A 23,219-nucleotide genomic window follows, 5' to 3' on the forward strand; every position below is an offset into this window, starting at 1 on the left:
CTCTCAGTTTTCATTCGTGATGCTATGCGGGGAATTCAAGGATTCTGCGAGCCATTAAAATCTGTGTTTTATGGTAAATACATTCAACTTATGCTCCAATAAAATTGCAAATAATTACTGTCTAGAAAATTCTAACCGTTCACTGAAGCAGTTACTTGTCAACGCCACAAATATTGCTGCACTAACAGGGCATAAGCACTAGGTGGCAGCATTATATCATTAAACATTCTCCGTACTTGAGATTGAGGTAATGTTTTTTAAAAATCGTCTTGGCACAATTCAAATCAAGCTACATGCCTTCTAGATCTCTTCTTAGCTGATTCATGTCTTTAGGGTTTTTTTTTAAGATTTTATTTATTTGACAGAGAGAGACAGTGAGAATGGGAACACAAGCAGGGGGAGTGGGAGCAGGAGAAGCAGGTTCCCCACTGAGCAGGGAGCCCGATGCGGGGCTCGATCCCAGAACCCTGGGATCATGACCCGAGCCGAAGGCAGACGCTTAACGACTGAGCCACTCAGGCGCCCCTCATGTCTTTAGAATTTATTTTTAATCAATTATGATTATTCAAAGTCTATTATTATCGTGGCTTAAGTCACTCAACCCAAATTAGGCCTTAAAGTTTTAGAAAGTTCAGTTACCTATACCTTCAGGGTTAAATGGCATAAAATTGCATAAGGGGAATGTTTTTTAACAAAAGCCCTTGCTTATTATTAATCTATTTGTGTCAGAAGCCCCTGGGAGTGATGAATGCTGCATTTTCTAAGAGAAATCCTGGAGGGTTAGGATTCATGTTTTAGAGTCCAAGAAGTACCAAACAGTAGTGCAGAAGACAGAGTAGAAAATAAACAAAGAATCTGTTTTAAAGTCCAGGAATCACACCTCTGTGTGCTCTGGAAATAAAACCCATCTTCAGGTCTCAACCGTAGTGCTTAAAAACCTGGCCCCCCAGCCACTCGAGAGTCAGACCGTCCCTTCCCATCCCCCCTTCACCCACTCATCCTCAACTCTGTTTTCAGTTTGCCACTGGACACTGCTCTCTCCTTGCAAATTCAAAACAGAACATATAATTTACCACAATAAAAGTGTGTGTGTGTGTGTGTGTGTATGGAGATAGATGGATATTCATTATGCCATAATATCAACAAATATCCAGAAAGGATTCTTTATTTTTTTAAAGATTTATTTATTTATTCATCTATTTATTTATTTATTTAGTGAGCAGGGGGAGGGGCAAAGGGAGAGGGAGAGAATCTCAAGCAGACTACCCACTGAGCATGGAGCCCAAAGTGGGGGGGATTGATCTCATGACCCTGAGATCATGACTTGAGTTGAAATAAAAAATTGGACTCTTAACCGACTGAGCCACCCAGGAACCCCCCCAGGAAGGATTCTCATAATTTTCAATTATTTCATAAATGTCCTCAATTCTTTATTTTTTTTTTAAGATTTTATTTATTTATTTAAGAGAGAGAGAAGAGTGGCATGAGGAGCAGAGGGAAAAGCAGACTCCCCACTGAGCAAGAAGCCCGAAGCGGGGCTCCATCCCAGGACCCTGGGATCATGACCTGAGCCGAAGGCGGACGCTTAACTGACTGAGCCACACAGGCGCCCCTGTCCTTAATTCTTTAAAAAACAAAACAATCGTGCGTTCTTTTTGTGATCGCGGGCCCTCTCTTACACAATTACATCTGGCTAACGTCTACATTTGGACCTGGGGATCCACTGCTGGGAGAAGCCATGCCAAGGCCAATAGGCAGGTTTTTGACCTGGGCCACTGACCGGGAGGGCTCACTCTCTTAGTAACCCCTCCCAAAATGGAGGACAAAGCTGCCCCGTCCCCATTCCTAGAGGAGGCACAGAAGCAAATGCCTGGTCATTTCAGAAGAACCATTTTTATCCCGGATTTCAGGAATCATGAGTTCAAAAATAACACAGCAATTCTCAGAGCAGCCTGATACAAGCTGAGCAATATTTTCATTGTAAAGGAAAAAGATCTCTTTTGCTTTCCTTCCTTTTTTTCTCTTTTCATTTCAGGAGACAAGAAGCCGATATATTGAATCATTCCTTTCATGAGGGACACCTGTCAGCCCTAGAGGACCTTCAGAAAACCTGAAGGAAGTTACAGACACTCTCCGTAAAAAGCTTGCATGCGCTGAAGCTAAAAGTACACATTTTCAGAGGAGTGGGGGATCAGGGACCCACCGTGGCCCCCGTGTGAAGAACCTTTGGCACGTTCAACCTTCATTGTCTGTGAGAGCCGTGCTGTGCACAGATGGAAGATACTAGAACACACTCAGCCGAGCAGAATGCACCCGACCATCTCCCTCTCCTCAACCTAAATACCCACTTCCTAGTGCGTTTGTTTGCTGCTTGCCTGGCATTTTATTTTGTATTGTTTGGCCTTCACCACACAAGGCCTGGAGGGGATCTGTAGTGTGTCTCTCACGAGAACCAGCGCCGAAAGCCACATCCATGTAAGTCACAGGGATGAAAGGTACAGCACAGGGGAGTCAACAGTGTTGTGTGGTGAGAGATGGGTCTACAGACTTGTGGAATCACTCTGTTGTACTTCATCTGAAACTAAGTAGCCTTGTGTGTCAACCATAGTCAATAAAAAAACTAAACTAAACAAACGACAAACAAATAAATAAAAGGAAGCTGAGGGGACTAAAAAAAGACAATCGACGCCAAGGCAAAGCGCCAGACTCTGGAGCTTGGCTGGTGGGCGAATAAATTGGGCCACACAGTCTACAGGGCAATTTGGCGATCTACCAGGTGACTTAAAATTCTGCACATGTCTTGACCTAGCACTCCTGCTCCTGGAAATTTATCCTGAGGAAATAATCATGTGGGTGGTGCAGCCAAAAGGGTAGAGTCATAACAGTGGTTCTATAATGGAAAAATTAGAAATAAACTGTCTGACCATGTTGGAAATGTTAAACCAGCTCTGGGACTGCCATTACACAAAATAATATTCAGCCTTTATATCAGGTCGATAAAGGTTAGTGGTACTATTGGGATATATTTAATATATTAAGCAGGAAAAGCAGAGTCTGAAAGAGTTTCTAAATGATTCTATTTTGATAATATCTATTTTGCTAACATACCCTGAAATACTCTGCACAAAGTGGTTAACAATAATGCCTTGGATTCTATAATTATGGTTGGTTTTATATTTTGTCCCTTCTTCCCTTTGATTCTTATTATTTCTATCTGTATTTTTCTACAATTCATACATATTGCTTATACAATAAAGAAAAATAAGTGTGTTACAAACATGAGTACAGTCTGAGGATCCTCGATCATTCAGGTCAGTGGCCCAAAAAGACAGGAAAATTGGAAAGCAAGAGAGGTAGGCACCTGTCAAAATGAGCATCAACAGGAAAACTGAAACCAAGACACTTATCGCCACAGAGCAAAGCTTCAAGGTAGCAGCCAGTCCCCAAAAGGAGAAATTCCATGACGCACAGCGTCCATGGCAAGAACCAGAGAAGCCTGAGGTAACACTAACACCCACCAGTCCCCTCATTTTCTCCTTCTACTAAAGTGATTCTTGATATGGAAGATTTTCATACAAAGCTGATCATGAAATAAACCCAAGTTTCTAGAGCTTTATAAAAAGTGGCTCTAAAAGTCTTAGCCTGGCAAAAAGAAAATTTTTTATGTGCTCAGGCACATCCCTGCCCTAGTCCAAAGAAAACTGTAGATGAGAAATCTGTACCTTTTACCCTTTCCTACCTAAAGAAGATTAATAGCAGGATCCAACTTCTCTGTCAATGGTGCTTTTGAAAAAGGGACTTTGTTTCACATAAGAACATTTGAACTTGTTCCGTTGTAAGTGTGAGCACTTTTAACTCAGACACATGTTAAAATCTCAGAATAGGTTCCTTAGATTTGTGAGCCTCCATGATTTTTCCTACTATTATCTATGCTCCCAGTCTTATCTGCCTTTCCACAATCTAAGACCCATCTCCAAAGCATGGAATTCTTCAGGGATAAACCACAAACTCATCAATGACACTCTCATTTTTAAAAAAAAAATCCCAATTCTCTATTTGCATGACTCAAAGACTATCCTTTGTGACTGTATTAGCTGAGACCAAAACCTCAATGTTAAAATTACGGGTAGAATAATTTGACTTATATTTGGAGTTCCCATTTGACAAAAGTAATAAAAACTCAACTTTCATTTATTTGGAATTCCCTCCTTTTCATTGGTTGTATCTAAGTTTGGGGGGGGGTTATGTAAAGCCAAGGTCTTGAGAGGTGTGTTCCATGGTTCTTGGGTCATCATCCATAATGGTATCCCCCAGGCTACACCCAGCTGCCCCCCAAAGGCTGAGATCCGGAGTCACACCTGTGTGCATGCGTGGAAGTTCATCAACTTTGTGCCAATGGTTGTTTTCTCAAACCAAACACCAAGAGGTCTATCCAAATGGGATGAGTTCAGCGTGCTTTGGTGGTAGAGATGAGCATGGCTGCCTTCCAAACGTGATGAGTTCCGTGAATGAAAGAATCTCTAGCCTAGATGGAAAAAAAAAAAAATCATTCCACAGATTCTACAACTGGAAACTAATTTTCTTTATCCAAGTATTTTTCCTAGGTCTTTTTATATTAAAGAAAAAAAGCTAGTTATAACTCATCTTCATTCAACTCTCTTAAACCTTCCAATTTTTTTTACATTTTAATGATTCTAAATTACATATTCTGGAGGATAATTAATTTAGACCTAGCATGTACTTATGTGGCATTAAATCACCCTGGTACAATATGCCACCTTCCCCAATGGATGCATTATCCCAGGGTTAACACTATCCTCTTCATAGGGTAATATTGTGCCTCTTTCCTCCTGTCAATCCAAGCTGTAGTAGGTGCTCCATAAACACAGGCCATCCTGTATCCCCTTGTGATGATGGCACATCCCTCCAAGAGCATGGGCACTGAACCGAGTGTTAGATTTGAAAACCAGCTCTGCCACTTAGTAACAAGGTAATCTTGACCAAATTACTTGTGTTCTCTACATCTTAATTTCCTCTTCTGTAGAATAGGGTAATAATAGTACCTGTCACATGGAGTTGTTTAAAGAATTAAATGATAGGGCACCTGGGTGGCTCAGTTGGTTAAGCGACTGCCTTCGGCTCAGGTCATGATCCTGGAGTCCCAGGATAGAGTCCCGCATCAGGCTCCCTGCTCAGCAGGGAGTCTGCTTCTCCCTCTGATCCTCCTCCCTCTCATGCTGTCTCTCATTCTCTCTCTCAAATAAATAAATAAAATCTTAAAAAAAAAAAAGAATTAAATGATATAATGTACATCAAGCACACAGAAAAGTGTGTGATATGAATATAGGCCATTTTTAAGATTTCCATGAAATCAGGTCATAAATCAGATCATTCTGAAGTGAATCACGTTTTCTCACGCTACTGTCTGCAAGAGTGCTATGTACTTGTGTCGTTTTCTTAGGTTTTCGGTGGGGAAGGGGGTCATGTTTGTTTGTCTGCTTAGCGTCAAATGCCTAGTGGCTAAACCAGCAAAATCAAAATCAAAACAAAAATAAATTATGAAAATGTAAAAACCTTGTAATTAGACTCAAATTCTAGACTAGTACATCAACCAAACCTCTAATTCTGTAGATAAATAAAACTTCATCTTAAGAAATCTTACCACCAACATCCACTCTCCCAAGATAGCAATGCCCATATATACCAAGAGTGTCTAAATAGAGGCACCTGGGTGGCTCCATCGGTTGAGCATCGGACTCTTGACTTAGGCTCAGGTCATGATCCCAGGGTCCTGGGATCGGGCCCCACGTTGGGTTCTGCTCTCACGAGGAGTCTGCTGGTCCCTCTCCTTCCCTCTCTGTTCCTCCCTCTGCTTGCATTTTCTCTCTCTCTCAAATAAATAAATAAAATCCTTAAAAAAAAAAGTGTCTAAATATAAAAAGACCCATATAAAGGAAAAGTCAAAGAATTGTGCATGCCCTCACTTAATGGCACACTTCCAGAGGACAAGCCTCATGTATTCTGTAGACAGTGCAGGCAAAGAGAGCTTACCCTTCCAACAAAGACTCTAAGGAATTATAATTTGCAAGATATATTCCTTTGATACTGTGGATATTGACTCTTTCACAAATGCAAGTTACAATATTGGGGTTTTGTTCTTCTCAAACATCCCATGAAAAGGTCACCGATCAAGTACTCCTTAGCCAGGTAGCTAGATGCGTGTTGATTTAAAAATCCTTCTAAAGATAACTCTCTCTGCCGTGAAGAGGCCTTCTTAGCCCTGGGCGTTTCATTCATCATCCTTAGCTTTTGCTGAAAAAAAGTTGGCTTTTCACCTCTCTCTAAAGATCAAATCTACTGTGCTCAAGACAAATTGCTTCCTTCTTCGAGCCTTAAAAATATATGTTTACTTCTAAGTCCTAATGAAGATACATTACTTCAAAAGCCAAAAAGTAGAGGTCCCAGATACGCCTTCTGAGTGAATCCCAAGAAAGGTTGTTAGGTTGTGGGCGTAAGAGGTTTCTGCTGCCTTGAATCAATCCCTTAAAGTGTTCCTCCAAGGTCTCTGCAGTCGGTGCTAACCAGCAGCCTCAGAGGGTCAGAGAAGGGCCAGCTACTGGAAATGACTTGGACCCCTGACACAGCAACCGAACAATGAAATGATTCTTTTTCCCTTAAAGGAGGATAATCCTCCACTCTTTTCATACAATACGCTCAGAGGGGAAGACCAAAATAGAAGCGGAAAAAGCTTTCCACAAAAGATGTAATAACAATTTTCTTTACTTGAGCCCATAGAAGGCAAGTGGTTAAGAGTATTCTACTGAACTAGGAGATACTCAGAGAGACATCAAGGTCCAGAAGAGTTCAAACGTCCTCCACTCAACTGAGAACAAACACATGACTTTGAAGGACAGACACCAGCTTCTTCTTTTCCCAGAACCTCAAAATGATGCACATTGCAGTCAGAGGTCTTTATGGAAAAACGAGGGGGGAATGAGGTGTGACGATCTTGAGCAATTTTCAAAAGAGCACTCAGCAAGACAGTGGCAGGTCAGGAAAACTGCTGTCCTGCCTCTGAGAGCTACATTTCATTTTCTCCAACACAAGAACTGATCCTGGGTGCCCAACTACTAGAGGACCACAGTTATACAAATGTTTCCTGTTAAGAAAACCAGCTGAAAATGTAATGTGGAAAAGCAAAATATCATCTCCACACACATCTTAACTGCTCCTAAGATACTCCAGGCCACAACAACCTCTCCTGACTCTGGGATGCACAGATTCAGGTCCAGTGGTTTCCGACCTGGCTCCGTGGATGACCCTTTGGGGAGAACTTGGGAGAGTAAGAAGAGCCAGGTTAACTCTGCCTTTCTACCACAACTTCAACCAGCAAAGCTCTAAGCTTACCTGCTTCAAGGGGTCCATGATATTTAATTTTTTTAAACAATCGAAGCTAACCCTATACCTTCAAAAATGAAGGAACCAAAGCAAAGAGAAGTTACATAACCAGAAAGAAGTACTGTTGAAAGAATGAGTGGCAGAGGGGGGCGGAGCAAGATGACGGAGGAGTAGGAGTTCTGGATTTCGTCTCCTCTCAGGAATTCAGCTGGAGAGGGATCAAACCATTCTGAACACCTACAAACTCAACAGGAGATCGAAGAAAAGAAGAGCAACAACTCTCTCATCAGAAAAGCGACCACTTTCTGGAAGGTAGGACGTGCAGAGAAGTGAATCCGTGGCAATATTCGGGAGGATAGACGGCGGGGGAGGGGCCTCCGTCGGCCACTTCTGGCAAGTGATAGAGCCGCGGAGCACAAAATCGGAACTTTTAAAAGTCTGCTCCGCCGAGGGACGTCACTCTGGTGGCTAAGCGGGGGGTGGAACCCCCCGGGACAGTGTGGTCTCAGGACCCTCGGGGTCACAGAAACACCGAGGGTGCCTGAGTGTGGCAGAGCTCCCAGGTATCGGAGCAGGGAAGCCGGCTGCAGAGGAGGAGCCCAGGCGCGGGCTCTCAGCTCGGGGTGGCCATAGACCGTGATCCGCCGCACAGTTGGGCCCCTGCTCCTCCAGCGGGGACCCCACAAGCGGCAGATCCGGGGAGACTCACCTTCTTCCCCCGGGAGGAGCCGCGCGGGAGTGCACCGCAGGGATCTGCTGGGTTTGGAGACTCCACCCGGGGTCCGGTGCCAGAGATAGAAACGAGCGGTCACAGGCCGGGTGAGCACGGAGTGAAGCCGGAGACCAGAGAGACGGGAGTGACTGGCGGCTTTTCTCTGGGGGCTCACTGAGAAGCAGGGCCCCGAGTTCTCGGCTCCTCCGGGGCGGAGATTGGAGGCCGCTATTTTCACTCTCTGCCTCCAAAGCTGGACGGAAAGCTCGCAGGGAACAAAAGCCCGGAGAGCAAACCCGAGCAGATTACTTAGCCGGGAAGGGGCAAGGGCGGGGCAATTCCGCCTCCGGCAGAGACATTTGGAAACCACGGCAACAGGCCCCTCCCCAGAAGATCGGCGAGAACAGCCGGCCAAGACCAAGTTTACCGATCAATGAGAACGGCAGAACTCCAGCGCTAGGGGACTACTGCACATAGAATTCACGGCTTTTTTACCATGATTCTTTAGTCTTTCAAAGTTAATTTTTTTTAACTGTCTTTTTTTCTTTTCTTTTTTTTTTTTTTTGAATTTTTCTTTTTCCCTTTTTCAACCAATATCTTATTAATCCCTTTTTTTAAAAACATTTTTATTTTTCATTTTTAGAGTCATATTCTATTCCTTCATAGTAGTTCCCGTATTTTTGGCATATATATATATAAGTTGTTCTCTCTTTAAATTTTTGAGATAGTTTCTTCTAACAGATCAAAATATACCCTAAATCTCTAGTATATGGTTTTTTCTACTCCCCTGCCTGATCACATTCTATCCTTTTTTCTTTTTTCTTTTTTTAAATCTTCTTCTTTCTTTTTTCAAACTTCTTATCAATTCCTTTTATAAAATTTTTTATAATTTCCATCTTTACAGTCATATTCCATCGCTCCATCATATCAACCCTTATTTTTGTACATATATAAGTTTTTCTTTCTTTAAAATTTTGGGAGGCACTTTCTTCTAACAGACCAAAATACACCCCAAATCTGGTGTGTGGCACTGATCTATATACCAGGCTGATCATATTTGATCACATTCTGGTTTTTTTTGTTGTTGTTGTTTATTTTTGTTTGTTTTTGTTTGTTTTTATCCTTATCTTTTTCTTTTTCTTTTTTTTCTTTTTCTTTTTTCTCTCTTTCCCTTTCTTTTCCCACTGCTTCAGGTCTTTTCTGATTTGTTTAGAGTATATTTTCTGGGGACGTTGTTACTCTGCTAGCATTTATTCTCTCATTAATCTATTCTCCTCTGCACAAAATGACAAGACAGAAAAAATCACCTCAACAAAAAGAACAAGAGGTAGTACCGACTGCCAGGGACCTACTCAATACCGACATTAGTACGATGTCAGATCTAGAGTTCAGAATCATCACTTTAAAGATACTAGCTGGGCTTGAAAAAAATATGGAAGTTATTAGAGAAGCCCTTTCTGGAGAAGTAAAAGAACTAAAATCTAACCAAGTCGAAATCAAAAAGGCTATTAATGAGGTGCAATCAAATATGAGGGCGCTAATGGATAAATGAGGCAGAAGAGAGAATCAGTGAGATAGAAGACCAAATGATGGAAAATAAAGAAGCTGAGAAAAAGAGAGATAAACAACTACTGGATCACGAGGGCAGAATTAGAGAGATAAGTGATACCATAAGACGAAACAACATTAGAGTAATTGGGATCCCAGAAGAAGAAGAAAGAGAGAGAGGGGCAGAAGGTATAATGGAGCAAATTATAGCAGAGAACTTCCCTAATTTGGGGAAGGAAACAGGCATCAAAATCCAGGAAGCACAGAACCCCTCTCAAAATCAATAAAAATAGGTCAACACCCCGACATCTAATAGTAAAACCTACGAGTCTCGGGCACCTGGGTGGCTCAGTTGGTTGGGCGACTGCCTTCGGCTCGGGTCGTGATCCTGGAGTCCCAGGATAGAGTCCCGCATCGGGCTCCCTGCTCGGCGGGGAGTCTGCTTCTCCCTCTCCCGCTCCCCGCTCTTGTTCTCTCTCTCTCATTCTCTCTCTCAAATAAATAAATAAAATCTTAAAAAAAAAAAAACAAAAATTTACGAGTCTCATAGACAAAGAGAAAATCCTGAAAGCAGCTCGGAAGAAGAGATATGTAACCTAAAATGGTAGAAACATTAGATTGGCAACAGACCTATCCACAGAGACCTGGCAGGCCAGAAAGGACTGGCAGGATATATTCAGAGCACTAAATGAGAAAAGTATGCAGCCAAGAATACTATATCCAGCTAGGCTGTCATTGAAAATTGAAGGAGAGATAAAAAGCTTCCAGGACAAACAAAAACTAAAGGAATTTGCAAACACGAAACCAGCCCTACAAGAAATCTTGAAAGGAGTCCTCTAAGCAAAGAGAGACCCTAAAAGCAACATAGACCAGAAAGGAACACAGACAATATACGGTAACAGTCACCTTACAGGCAATACAATGGCACTAAATTCCTATCTTTCAATAGTTACCCTGAATGTAAATGGGCTAAATGCCCCAATCAAAAGACACAGGCTATCAGACTGGATTAAAAAACAAGATCCATCGATATGCTGTCTGCAAGAGATTCATTTTAGAACAAAAGACACCCCCAGATTGAAAGTAAGGGGGTGGAAACCATTTACCATGCTAATGGACACCAAAAGAAAGCTGGGGTGGCAATCCTTATATCAGACAAATTAGATTTTAAACCAAAGACTGTAATAAGAGATGAGGAAGGACATTATATCCTACTTAAAGGGTCTATCCAACAAGAAGATCTAACATTTGTAAATATCTATGCCCCTAACATGGGAGCAGCCAGTTATATAAGGCAATTAATAACAAAAGCAAAGAAACACATTGACAACAATACAATAATAGTGGGGGACTTTAACACCCCCCTCACTGAAATAGACAGATCGTCTAAGCAAAAGATCAACAAGGAAATAAAGACTTTAAATGACACACTGGACCAAATGGACTTCACAGACATATTCAGAACATTCCATCCCAAAGCAACGGAATACACATTCTTCTCTAGTCCCCATGGAACATTCTCCAGAATAGATCACATCCTAGGTCATAAATCAGGTCTCAACCGGTACCAAAAGATTGGGATCATTCCCTGCCTATTTTCAGACCACAGTGCTTTGAAACTAGAACTCAATCACAAGAGGAAAGTCAGAAAGAACTCAAATACATGGAGGCTAAAAAGCATCCTACTGAAGAATGAATGGGTCACCAGGAAATTAAAGAAGAATTTAAAAAATACATGGAAACCAATGAAAATGAAAACACAACTATTCAAAATCTTTGGGATGCAGCAGAGCAGTCCTAAGAGGAAAGTATATAGCAATACAAGCCTTTCTCAAGAAACAAGAAAGGTCTCAAGTAGACAACCTAACCCTACACCTAAAGGAGCTGGAGAAAGAACAGCAAATAAAGCCTAAACCCAGCAGGAGAAGAGAAATCATAAAGATCAGAGCAGAAATCAATGAAATAGAAACTAAAAGAACAGTAGAACAGATCAACGAAACTAGGAGCTGATTCTTTGAAAGAATTAACAAGATTGATAAACCCCTGGCCAGACTTATCAAAAAGAAAAGAGAAATGACCCAAATCAACAAAATCATGAATGAAAGAGGAGAGATCACAACCAACACCAAAGAAATACAAACAATTCTAAGAACATATTATGAGCAACTCTATGCCAGCAAATTCGATAACCTGGAAGAAATGGATGCATTCCTAGAGATGTATCAACTACCAAAACTGAACCAGGAAGAAATAGAAAACCTGAACAGACCTATAACCACTAAGGAAATTGAAGCAGTCATCAAAAATCTCCCAAAAAACAAAAGCCCAGGGCCAGATGGCTTCCCAGGGGAATTCTACCAAACATTTCAAGAAGAATTAATACCTATTCCTCTGAAACTGTTCCAAAAAATAGAAATGGAAGGAAAGCTTCCAAACTCATTTTATGAGGCCAGCATTACCTTGATCCCAAAACCAAAGACCCCATCAAAAAGGAGAATTACAGACCAATATCCCTGATGAACATGGATGCAAAAATTCTCACCAAAATACTAGCCAATAGGATCCAACAGTACATTAAAAGGATTATTCACCACGACCAAGTGGGATTTATCCCTGGGCTGCAAGGTTGGTTCAACATCTGCAAATCAATCAATGTGATACAATACATTAACAAAAGAAAGAACAAGAATCATATGATCCTCTCAATAGATGCAGAAAAAGCATGTGACAAAGTACAGCATCCTTTCTTGATCAAAACTCTTCAGAGTATAGGCATAGAGGGTACATACCTCAATATCATAAAAGCCATCTATGAAAAACCTACAGCGAATATCATTCTCAATGGGGAAAAACTGAGAGCTTTCCCCCTAAGGTCAGGAACATGGCAGGGATGTCCACTATCACCACTGCTATTCAACATAGTATTGGAAGTCCTAGCCACAGCAATCAGACAACAAAAAGAAATCAAAGGCATCCAAATCGGCAAAGAAGAAGTCAAACTCTCACTCTTTGCAGATGATATGTTACTTTATGTGGAAAACCCCAAAGACTCCACCCCAAAACTGCTAGAACTCATACAGGAATTCAGTAAAGTGGCAGGTTATAAAATCAATGCACAGAAGTCAGTGGCATTCCTATACACCAACAAGACAGAAGAAAGAGAAATTAAGGAGTCGATCCCATTTACAATTGCACCCAAAACCATAAGGTACCTAGGAATAAATCCAACCAAAGAGACAAAGGATCTGTACTCAGAAAACTATAAAATACTCATGAAAGAAATTGAGGAAGACACAAAGAAATGGAAAAACGTTCCATGCTCATGGATTGGAAGAACAAATATTGTGAAGATGTCAATGCTACCTAGAGCAATCTACACATTCAATGCAATCCCCATCAAAATACCATCCACTTTTTTCAAAGAAATGGAACAAATAATCCTAAAATTTGTATGGAACCAGGAAAGACCCCGCATAGCCAGAGGAATGTTGAAAAAGAAAAGCAAAGCTGGCGGCATCAGAATTCCAGACTTCCAGCTCTATTACAAAGCTGTCATCATCAAGACAGTATGGTACTGGCACAAAAACAGACACATAGATCAATGGAACAGAATAGAGAGCCCAGAAATGAACCCTCAACTCTATGGTCAACTAATCTTTGACAAAGCAGGAAAGAATGTCCAATGGAAAAAAGACAGTCTCTTCAACAAATGGTGTTGGGAAAATTGGATAGCCACATGCAGAAGAATGAAACTGGACCATTTCCTTACACCACACACAAAAACAGACTCCAAATGGTTGAAAGCCCTCAATGTGAGACAGGAGTCCATCAAAATCCTAAAGGAGAACACAGGCAGCAACCTCTTCGACCTCAGCCGAAGCAACTTCTTCCTAGAAAGTGATATGATACTTTATGTGGAAAACCCCAAAGGCAAGGCCAAAGGCAAGGGAAGCAAGGGCAAAAATGAACTATTGGGACTTCATCAAGATAAAAAGCTTTTGCAAAGCAAAGGGAACAGTCAACAAAACCAAAAGACAACTGACAGAATGGAAGAAGATATTTGCAAATGACATATCGGATAAAGGGCTAGTATCCAAAATCTATAAAGAACTCATCAAACTCAACACCCAAAGAACAAAGAATCCAATCAAGAAATGGGCAGAAGACATGAACAGACATTTTTCCAAAGAAGACATCCAAATGGTCATCCAAAACACATATGAAAAAGTGCTCAATATCGCTCGGCATCAGGGAAATCCAAATCAAAACCTCAATGAGATACCACCTCACACCAGTCAGAATGGCTAAAATTAACAAGTCAGGAAATGACAGATGTTGGCGGGGATGTGGAGAAAGGGGAACCCTCCTACACTGTTGGTGGGAATGCAAGCTGGTGCAGCCACTCTGGAAACAGTATGGAGGTTCCTCAAAAAGTTGAAAATAGAGCTACCATATGATCCAGCAATTGCACTACTGGGTATTTACCCCAAAGATACAAAAGTAGGGATCCGAAAGGGTACGTGCACCCCGATGTTTATAGCAGCAATGTCCACAATAGCCAAACTGTGGAAAGAGCCAAGATGTCCATCGACAGATGAATGGATAAAGATGATTTGGTATATATATACAATGGAATATTATGCAGCCATCAAAAAGAATGAGATCTTGCCATTTGCAACGACGTGGATGGAACTGGAGGGTATTATGTTGAGCGAAATAAGTCAAACAGAGAAAGACATGTATCATATGACCTCACTGATATGAGGAATTCTTAATCTCTGGAAACAAACTGAGGGTTGCTGGAGTGGGAGGTTGGGTGGGAGGGATGGGGTGACTGGGTGATAGACACTGGGGAGGGTATGTGCTCTGGTAAGCGCTGTGAATTGTGCAAGACTGTTGAATCTCAGATCTGTACCTCTGAAACAAATAATGCAATATATGTTAAGAAAAAAAAAAAGAAGAAGAAGAAGAAGGTAGCAGGAGGGGAAGAATGAAGGGGGGGAATCGGAGGGGTAGACGAACCATGAGAGACGATGGACTCTGAAAAACAAACTGAGGGTTCTAGAGGGGAGGGGGCTGGGAGGATGGGTTAGCCTGGTGATGGGTATTGAGGAGGGCACATTCTGCATGGAGCACTGGGTATTATGCACAAACAATGAATCATGGAACACTACATCTAAAACTAATGATGTAATGTATGGGGATTAACATAAGAATTAAAAAAAATAAAAAGTAGAGAGGAACGTTAGGGACCTCAGAGAGGGTCCAGTAAAAAACCCTGCTGAGGGGCGCCTGGGTGGCTCAGTCAGTTAAGCGTCTGCCTTCTGCTCAGGTCATGATCCCACGGTCCTGGGATCAAGCCCTGCCATCAGGCTCCCTGCTCCGTGGGAAGCCTGCTTCTCTTCCCTCTCTTGTCGTGTCTCTGTCAAATAAATAAAATCTTAAAAAAAAAAAAAAAAAAAAGAATGAGTAGCAGAGATCAATATGTAAACCAAGGCCTGAGATCTAAAAAACCAAAGGAGGTGAATTTAGTTCATCCAAGGACCCAGGAGGATGAGCACTTTCAAGAAATGATTCCTCATAAACACATATTACAAACCCAAGGTGGGCTTGGTTGACTTAATTTAATATTGGTCCCTCTTCCTTTGAACCTCATTTTCTTGTAACAGGAAATACAAAATGGCAGCATGACTACTAACCTTTTTCATCACAAATACATTTATCCCCCTGCAAATTACCTCAGTGATTGATTCTATTCCTTTTTTCTCTTTCTGTCCTAAATCCCTCCTCCTTCCCATAGCTACCTCTTCAAACCCCTACCCTTCTATGAGGTTTTCTTCTGAATCAGTAAAACCAGCTTGGCCCCACACAACGCCATGTAAGGTGTCTTATCCAAAAGCATCAATTCTATCAATCTTGCATCTGTGGGCAATTTTATTTTGTGAAACACACAGAAAAAGAATACTTACAAGGGGTAATATAAGACTATTAGGCCCTTCATATAGTGGTAACAGTGGAACCAGACGACACAAGGAATCCTACAGCTGGAGGATTTAAGGACTGAAGAGTCCTTAAACAGGCCATTCAAACCACCACCACCACCTTCACAGAGCAACCTCCTTAGGCTCTGACAACAAGAAACAATTCGAAAAGCATCCAGAGATAAACTTTAACATGAACTTTAAATAAAACTGTTTGCATGTCTTCTCTTCTCAGTTCAGTAACCCCATTTCCACAGTCTGTGCTTGTATTTTTATTTTTCTATTTCTGTTTCTATTTTATTTGTGTCTTTTGACCCTTATATACTCCTCTTGGTTCTGCAAATCCCCCTCTCCTGAAATGCCAGACTATCCACTAGGTTTCAATAGGGTCTGAATAAGAAAAAGAAAACATTTTTCTAAGCTCCTCCATACTATATTCTTAATTGGGCATCTGAGTTGCTTTTTATCAAATTACCCAAAAGCCTACTAGCAAGTAAATATTATTGTTAATATTTTCATACAGTATATTCTCTGTCTTCTTTCTCTGTAGAGGTATGGATGGATCAATAGGGGGAGGGGGGTTTTCTGAATCACATTGCTTGTATTTTTGTAAACTTTTTTACTCAACAATATCTTCTGAACATCTTTCTATATCATTAAAATTGATCAACATTATTGTTCTCATGCTCTTACGGTATTCCATCATCTACATGCCATAACTTATTTAAATCCAGGATGAATCCTGCCTTCTGAGAAGTTGCTTCTTTAGTCTGGTTCAAAGTGTTGATTATTCCAACAGTTCCTAAGTGGCCTTCCTGTCTGTTTTTCCCCCTATGGTGCATTATCCACATCACAGCTGACCTTACCCCCTCCTAAAACACAGGGAGGATCGTGCTACTCCCCTTTTTACAACCCTTCTACTACTCTTTAGTAAAATCCAAACTCCTTCCCAGGGCATCCAAGACCCTCCCAGAACCTAACCTGGGATTCTTGCTCCATTCCCAGCATCCCCATCTCTCCCAGCCCGTAACGTAACAGACTTCTCACCACTTCCTGCTCACTCTATGGAAACTCAAGCCTCTGTGCCTTCCTGTAATGTCCTTCCCCACCTGGTCCACATGGCTAATTCTCACTCCTCTTTTAAGATTCTCCTCCACAGCCTTTCGTGCCAAGAGCAGAGTTAGCTGCTTTCTTTTCTCTATGAAGCCATTTCTATATTTCTATACAATGGCATTCATCATATTGTATTATAATTTTTTATGTAAATATTTACCTCTCTCACAATCCTGGCTTTATCCCTAATGTTTTGTACGTTAACCTTCCTCAATAAATGTTTGTTGAGGTGAATTCAATCCCTCAACCTGTGGACCAGGCATACAATTGGATGGGATCAAACATTCAGTGCAGCTGAAGTTCTGAGTCCCAAGGATGAAGTGCATTTCCACCCCTACAGCTGTAGCCCTGACATCAGCAGCAATTGACATTGCTAATATACGTTTTCTCCACTAACTTCCAGCTTGTATGCAAGGGACAGAGTCTAAAGGATGGTATCACTAATAACATTTGAACTCTTTCTATTATAAGGAGGGAATGATGAATTCAGGCATTGTGTCCAACATCCCATGATAATCGAAAACTCTTGGAAGAGGTACACAATTCAGAGAGCCATCAATACTGTTACAGAAAACAATAAAAGTCAGGCAACAATATAGAGGTAACATTTAAATGTGAATACTGGCAAATGTGAAACATTTCATTAACTTTACCAGTCTTTATGACTTCCTTTTCTTTTCGTCTTCCAAGAAATAACACAGAACTTTCTGCTGAACAATCCACCAAGAAATATCAAATGACTTAGTCTTAGATGGTGTTTTCAGGAAACAAAAGAGAGAGAGAGAGATGTCTAGACAACATTGGTTTCGGTGATATCAATATTTAGTTTCTAGTTTCCTCTTAGGCTTAGTGAAGCATGACAATTGTTTTTTCAATAAAATACAGTCCTACAGCACTGCAATACTAATCGTGTGGTGTTCTGCGTTGCTTTGTTCCGTTCTCGTGCTGTTCCTAATTGCCACTGATTTATTGGATGCTTGGCCTCCTAAGCATGTTCATATGGACACTGAAACCCAATGAAATCAAAATCAACGCTGTGATAACGTGAGTCTGAAAAACATATAAATGTTGCCAACTTAATGATCCTTTCCTTAACAAACCACTAGACATACCCAAACTCAGACTTCCCCTAAGTCAGTGAGAAGAACCGTGTTTCGTTTACTGTTCCACTTTTTAAAGAACTGTAACAAAGAAATCGAGACGTGCACAAATCCTAAGTGCACAGCGCAGTAAATGTGCACAAAGGAAGCCCACCAACGTAACCAGGACGTAAATCATACACAACACCCCCAAAGCTGCTCTTGCCTGCTCTCTCCAGCCCACCTACTTAAGTAACTCATATTCTGGTACATTAGCTTTGCGGTTTTCTGAACTTTACATAAAGGGACTCAATACAGCATACACTCTTGTGTCTGGTTTCTTTTGCTCCAAATGATCTTGCTGAGATGCATCTTTGTTTTTGCGTGTGCCAAGAGTTTGCTTCTTGTCATTCCTCCATAGAAGCCCTCTTTTTTTTCTTTTTCTTTCTTTCTTTCTTTTTTGTTTTTTGGGGTTTGTTTTGGTTTGGTTTGGTTTTGGGGGTTTTGGGGTTTTTGTTTGTCTGTTTCGGGAGCATCTACACAAAGAAGCCAGCCTACTGAGGAAAACACTTTGAGACACGTGGCACTCGGTGTTAGAATATAAAAGTTTTTGCCAAAAGAGGAAACAGTGAATAAGATGACCTTTTGAAATAACCCAAAGTCAACTGTTAAGAAGCAACTGTTTGAGACGAGAGATGGAACAGCAAAAAGAGCCCTGTGACATAAGCCAGAAAAATGGTCTTCGAAAGAAATGCCCAGAACTGGAACATCTATCTTGGTTCAAAAGCAAATAAAATTGGCCCTTTGGAAAAGATTTTGATTCAGGCTGTCTTTGCTCTCATCTCTTTCACAAATTCTCGCTTTTTTTCCTGCTTCTGCCGTTCTGCAACTGTTCTGAAGGCCACACCTCCGCGGGCAACCGGGTTTTGCCACACCTTTTCTCACACTGTATGGTACATGACCAACAATTCCTCACATAAAAAGGCATTTTCATTCTGTTTCCTCCTCTTTTATTTTATCTTATTTTTTTCAAGATACTTTCATTTTTAAGTAATCTCTACACCCAACGTGGGGCTTGAACCTGCAACCCTGAGATCAAGAGTCACACACGCTACCGACCAAGCCATCCAGGGGCCCTCTGTTCCTGTTTCTTTTTAAACACAGGTTATTAAAAGCTTTTTTCTTTAAACATAGGTTATCAAAGGCTTTCTTTCTATAAAAAAGTAAGTTTTTGTATTTCCATTACAGTGAGCTACCATGTCATAGAAGTTTATAAAATTAATAAACTGTTGCTACCAGCTAATTCTAATATTTAAGATACAGAAATTTTTACTAGTGCTTCATAAAATTACATGCATTTAAAACATAAATTATTTTTATTCCATTATGATAATGTTTATTAGGGCAATTATCAAAATAATCTCATAAATATCAGTGCCATATACCGAATATAAAAATACCCTTTTCTTCTCCCTTACAAAAAATCCAAATTCACGAAAAAAAACTTTCACTAGTTTTAATACAACTCATTTGAGGTACATTTACTATAGTTTTTAAAATAGATTAATTGGGGCACCTGGGTGGCTCAGTCGTTAAGCGCCTGCCTTCGGCTCAGGTCATGATCCCAGGGTCCTGGGATCGAGCCCCGCATCGGGCTCCCTGCTCGGCGGGAAGCCTGCTTCTCCCTCTCCCACTCCCCCTGCTTGTGTTCCTGCTCTCACTATCTTCCTGTCTGTCAAATAAATAAAATCCTTTAAAAATAAATAAATAAATAAGATTAGTTGATTCCAGTGAATCTGGGGAAATTTTTTTTTTTAATCTAAGCTTTTCCCTAAACCATTCCACTTAGAGAAGGTTAACTCAAGTTGTCACAGATTTAAACTATTTATCAGGAACGGGAATAGGCATGTTGGGATATTTACCACAGAAGAGAGACGGTAGGTGTGATTGGTCACCACAGGAGTAGTCTGATTTCTGGTTTGTTTGCTTTTATTTCTGGTTTTAAAACCAAATCCAGATATAAGAGGGCATCCAAAGTTCACTTCATTGGCTACCCAAATATACGGTAGTAAATTAAAAGTGGTCTTAAATTATTTTAGCTCTTTCCATCAGGAGAGTCTACTTCCCCACAAGTGAGTCACCTTGTGATTGCTTTGACCAACAGACTGAGGCAGATGGGATGAATGTGGCTCTGAGTTCAGGCTTCAAGAGCCTTGCCACTTTCAGGCCACCCCCCTGGATCTGCTGCTTCCACAGGAGAAAGCTTCTGCTAGCCTCCTGGGGGAAGACAGCGTGTGGAGCAAAGACAAGCTCTCTGGGCTGCAGTCCCTGATGGGTAATTGTTTGTATCAACCTGACCAACCTCACAGATGCCCAGATAGCTAGTAAAACATGTCTTGGTGTGTCTGTGAGGATGTTTCTGGAAGAGATTAGCATCTGACTCGGTAGATTGAGTGAAGAGATCTGAGCTCACCACTGGGTGCAGGCAGCGTCCAATCTGTTGGAACAAAAAGGGGAAGAAAGAACAGCTTCTCCTTCTTTTTCAGCTGGGACAACCATTCTCCTGCCCTCAGACACTGGAGCTCCTGGTTCTCAGCCTTCAGGCTTGGACTGATTTATACCACCAGCCTCCCTGGCTCTCTAGCTTGCAGATGGCAGACTGTGGGACTTCTCAGCCTCCATAACTGCCTGAGCCAATCCCTATAATAAATCTCCTCATGTATATCTACATGTATTCTATTGGTTCTGTTTCTCTGGAGAACCCTGACTGATACACCAACCAACAAGCATGCAGAAGACAACAACTATGTGCATATGCCCCAGGTAAGCAGCAGAAGAAAATGCCCAGCTGAGTCCAGCCTAACTTTATGAAGAACAACAACAAATTTCTCATGTAAGCCCCTAAATTTGAGGGAGGTTTGTGACACATCAACAAGTCAATGAGAGAGGCACCCAGAACCCATTTCATGATGTAACATACCCATTCAGTGAGGAAAACAGCTAGTATAGTTGGGGTTTCACTATCTGGTCTCCTAGCTCACATTTCTACTTCAGTTTTCTGCCTAATTTAGTCCCAATTTATTTCAAATTGGAGCAACTATACTTAACTCCTAGTATCTGCCTCTCCCCCCATTTACTTCCCAAATCAATCCTGCTTCCATGTTACCACCTAAGACAAATACACCTAAGATCCTAATTAAACTTCTCCCTGCCACCACTCTTCCTTTCAACCACACTTCTGCAAATGGGATAGAGTCCTGAGCCTACCCTTCACAACCCTTCATGAGACCCTACCCCAAAGCAGAAAAGGCAGGAGTATTGACCCATTGGTCCCCTTTCCCACTGATCTAGAGTTGCTCCCAGATGTGTTAACCTCCCCTGTGCTTCCAAGCTGGGCATATGCCATAACCTAAAAAGTTCCTTACAGCACCTATAGCCCCAAGGAAATCCTGGGGCATTAGGTGAAGCACTTGAAGGGGAACCTTATCACCTTGAAAGGAGTGGAAGCCTGCATGGAACTGTCCAGGACGGCTACAGCTGAAATCTGCGGGCAGCCAAGCACACGTGAATCACTGTGCCAGCCACACCTGCTATTCTGAGTCTGCAGTCTTATATAAAAGATCTCCTGGGACATCGATGGAGCCCCTGAGGTGGTCATGCAAACTTTGGATCTCCATGAATTACTGAAGCTTCTGCTTTCAGACACTGTTACCTCAATTAAACTGATCTGTGGCCAGGTTGCTCTTTCTAGGACAAACTTACTGCAAGACAACCAGAAACATCTCCATGGAGAGCCACTTGATGTATGGTTATATTTTTTAAAAGAGCAAACCAAAAATTGGACAGAATCACCTGTCGTTTTCAGAACTTCTTTTCAGAACTCTGATGCCCAAGCCCCGCATCAAACCTGTAGAATTCTGAAATCTATAGGAGTGAGGGTATTTGTACAAGCTCACAGTGTGGTTCAGAGAGCAGAAAGCTTGAGGACAACCCGTTAAGAAAATGACTCTAAAACAGGATTCATTCACCACTGGGTGGCACCAGAATTTCAAAGATGAAAATTTCTACTCCGGCATAGTTTGCTTTGAGAGTACAGTAAGCATATTTCCCTTTTCTCTCTATCCTCCACATCTCCCCAATTTTTTGAAAAGGGGTATATCACACCAACATAAATATTCCACTCAGTATCAGTGTGGCACTTTCTCCTTGAATTTATTTAGGTTATAACAGTCTTGTTCTGCAGGGACCTTGGAGGGGGCTATTTCAGCACTGTCCCCCCTCTTTCCCTTCTCATCTTCCCTTCCAAGTGCAATGTCTGGAAGAAGAAAATCCACTGTGAGTACCGGCCTCAACAGCAAGGAGTGATTGGACAAAAAACAATTATATGACAAGTCCTGAAAGCCATATTTAGCCATTTGTAGTTTTCAATCCCTGCCCTTTCCCAAAAACCCTAACTTCAAAACTACACCAGAATCACATTTATCCTTTCCAAACTCCCACTGCCTCAGTGCAAAAGTATTTGACAACTTTTTAACAGCTTGGTCCTCTCTTCTTTCTCAGAGCTTTGGCACATTAAAAAATCCCATACAGATAATAATGTCATTTAAAATTTTCTCTGAATAGTCCATTTGTTTGAAATCTGCTTGAGGTCACTGTATGTAGCCTTGCATGCATTTATTTTTAAATGTGCACCGAACAGAAATGGCTAGAAAAGATAACAAGACAAATAACATTTATTTTATCAATCCTATAAATATCTACTGAGCAACTGTATGTACCAGGCACTTTGATACATACTAGTGGGGAGATACGGGGTTGAACACAACAAGAAGATGGAAAGTCTCCTGGACTTATATTTCTAGTTGAGAGAAATATGGAGGGGGGTAGCAAATAAACGAATAAAATAATGAGAGTGACAACTCTTCCAAAAAGTAAAGCAGAATGAGGTGATAGTTTCGGCACAAGGTGGGATTAGTGTTGACAAGGTGGTCAGGGAAGGCATCCCTGAGGAGGTAGCATGTGGACCAAGAATAAATGATGATAAGAAGAGCCATCTAGGCAGAGAGTACGGCAAGGGCAGCAATCTGGGGTTGGACAAGCCTGGTACACGGCAGGTCAGGAAGGAAGCCAAGGTAGAGAAGCATCAGCCACATGAGGTTGGAGACATGAGCGAAGAAGACCTTGTCAAGGCCAGAGACCGCAATCTCCATATATATGAAATGGGAAATCACCAGAAGGTTTTAAGGAAGAAAGCAACATGGTCTTATTCATTTATTTATTTATGGTAACAGAACATTTAATTACATCAGTTTCCCATCAACACACTAGTCATTTAATGATGATTACACTGGCCATTTCTACTGGTTGACAGGAGGCTCTTCCACCAAA

The 23,219-nt window shown here is 41.4% G+C and overlaps 1 long non-coding RNA gene across 3 annotated transcripts in view; it reads right to left on the minus strand.

Moving 5' to 3' along the window:
* The window catches only part of LOC118016583, a 452,221-nt gene that overhangs the window by 369,977 nt on the left and 59,025 nt on the right, over positions 1–23,219 (minus strand). For all 3 annotated transcript variants that reach the window (XR_004680865.1, XR_004680867.1, XR_004680866.1), the window contains exon 2: positions 4,359–4,525. This is a non-coding gene — a long non-coding RNA (uncharacterized LOC118016583). The remainder of the gene's footprint in view (positions 1–4,358; positions 4,526–23,219) is intronic.

This window comes from Mirounga leonina, unplaced genomic scaffold (assembly GCF_011800145.1).
Source record: "Mirounga leonina isolate KUSES-001 unplaced genomic scaffold, KU_Mleo_1.0 Mir_168, whole genome shotgun sequence".
Taxonomy (NCBI): domain Eukaryota; kingdom Metazoa; phylum Chordata; class Mammalia; order Carnivora; family Phocidae; genus Mirounga; species Mirounga leonina.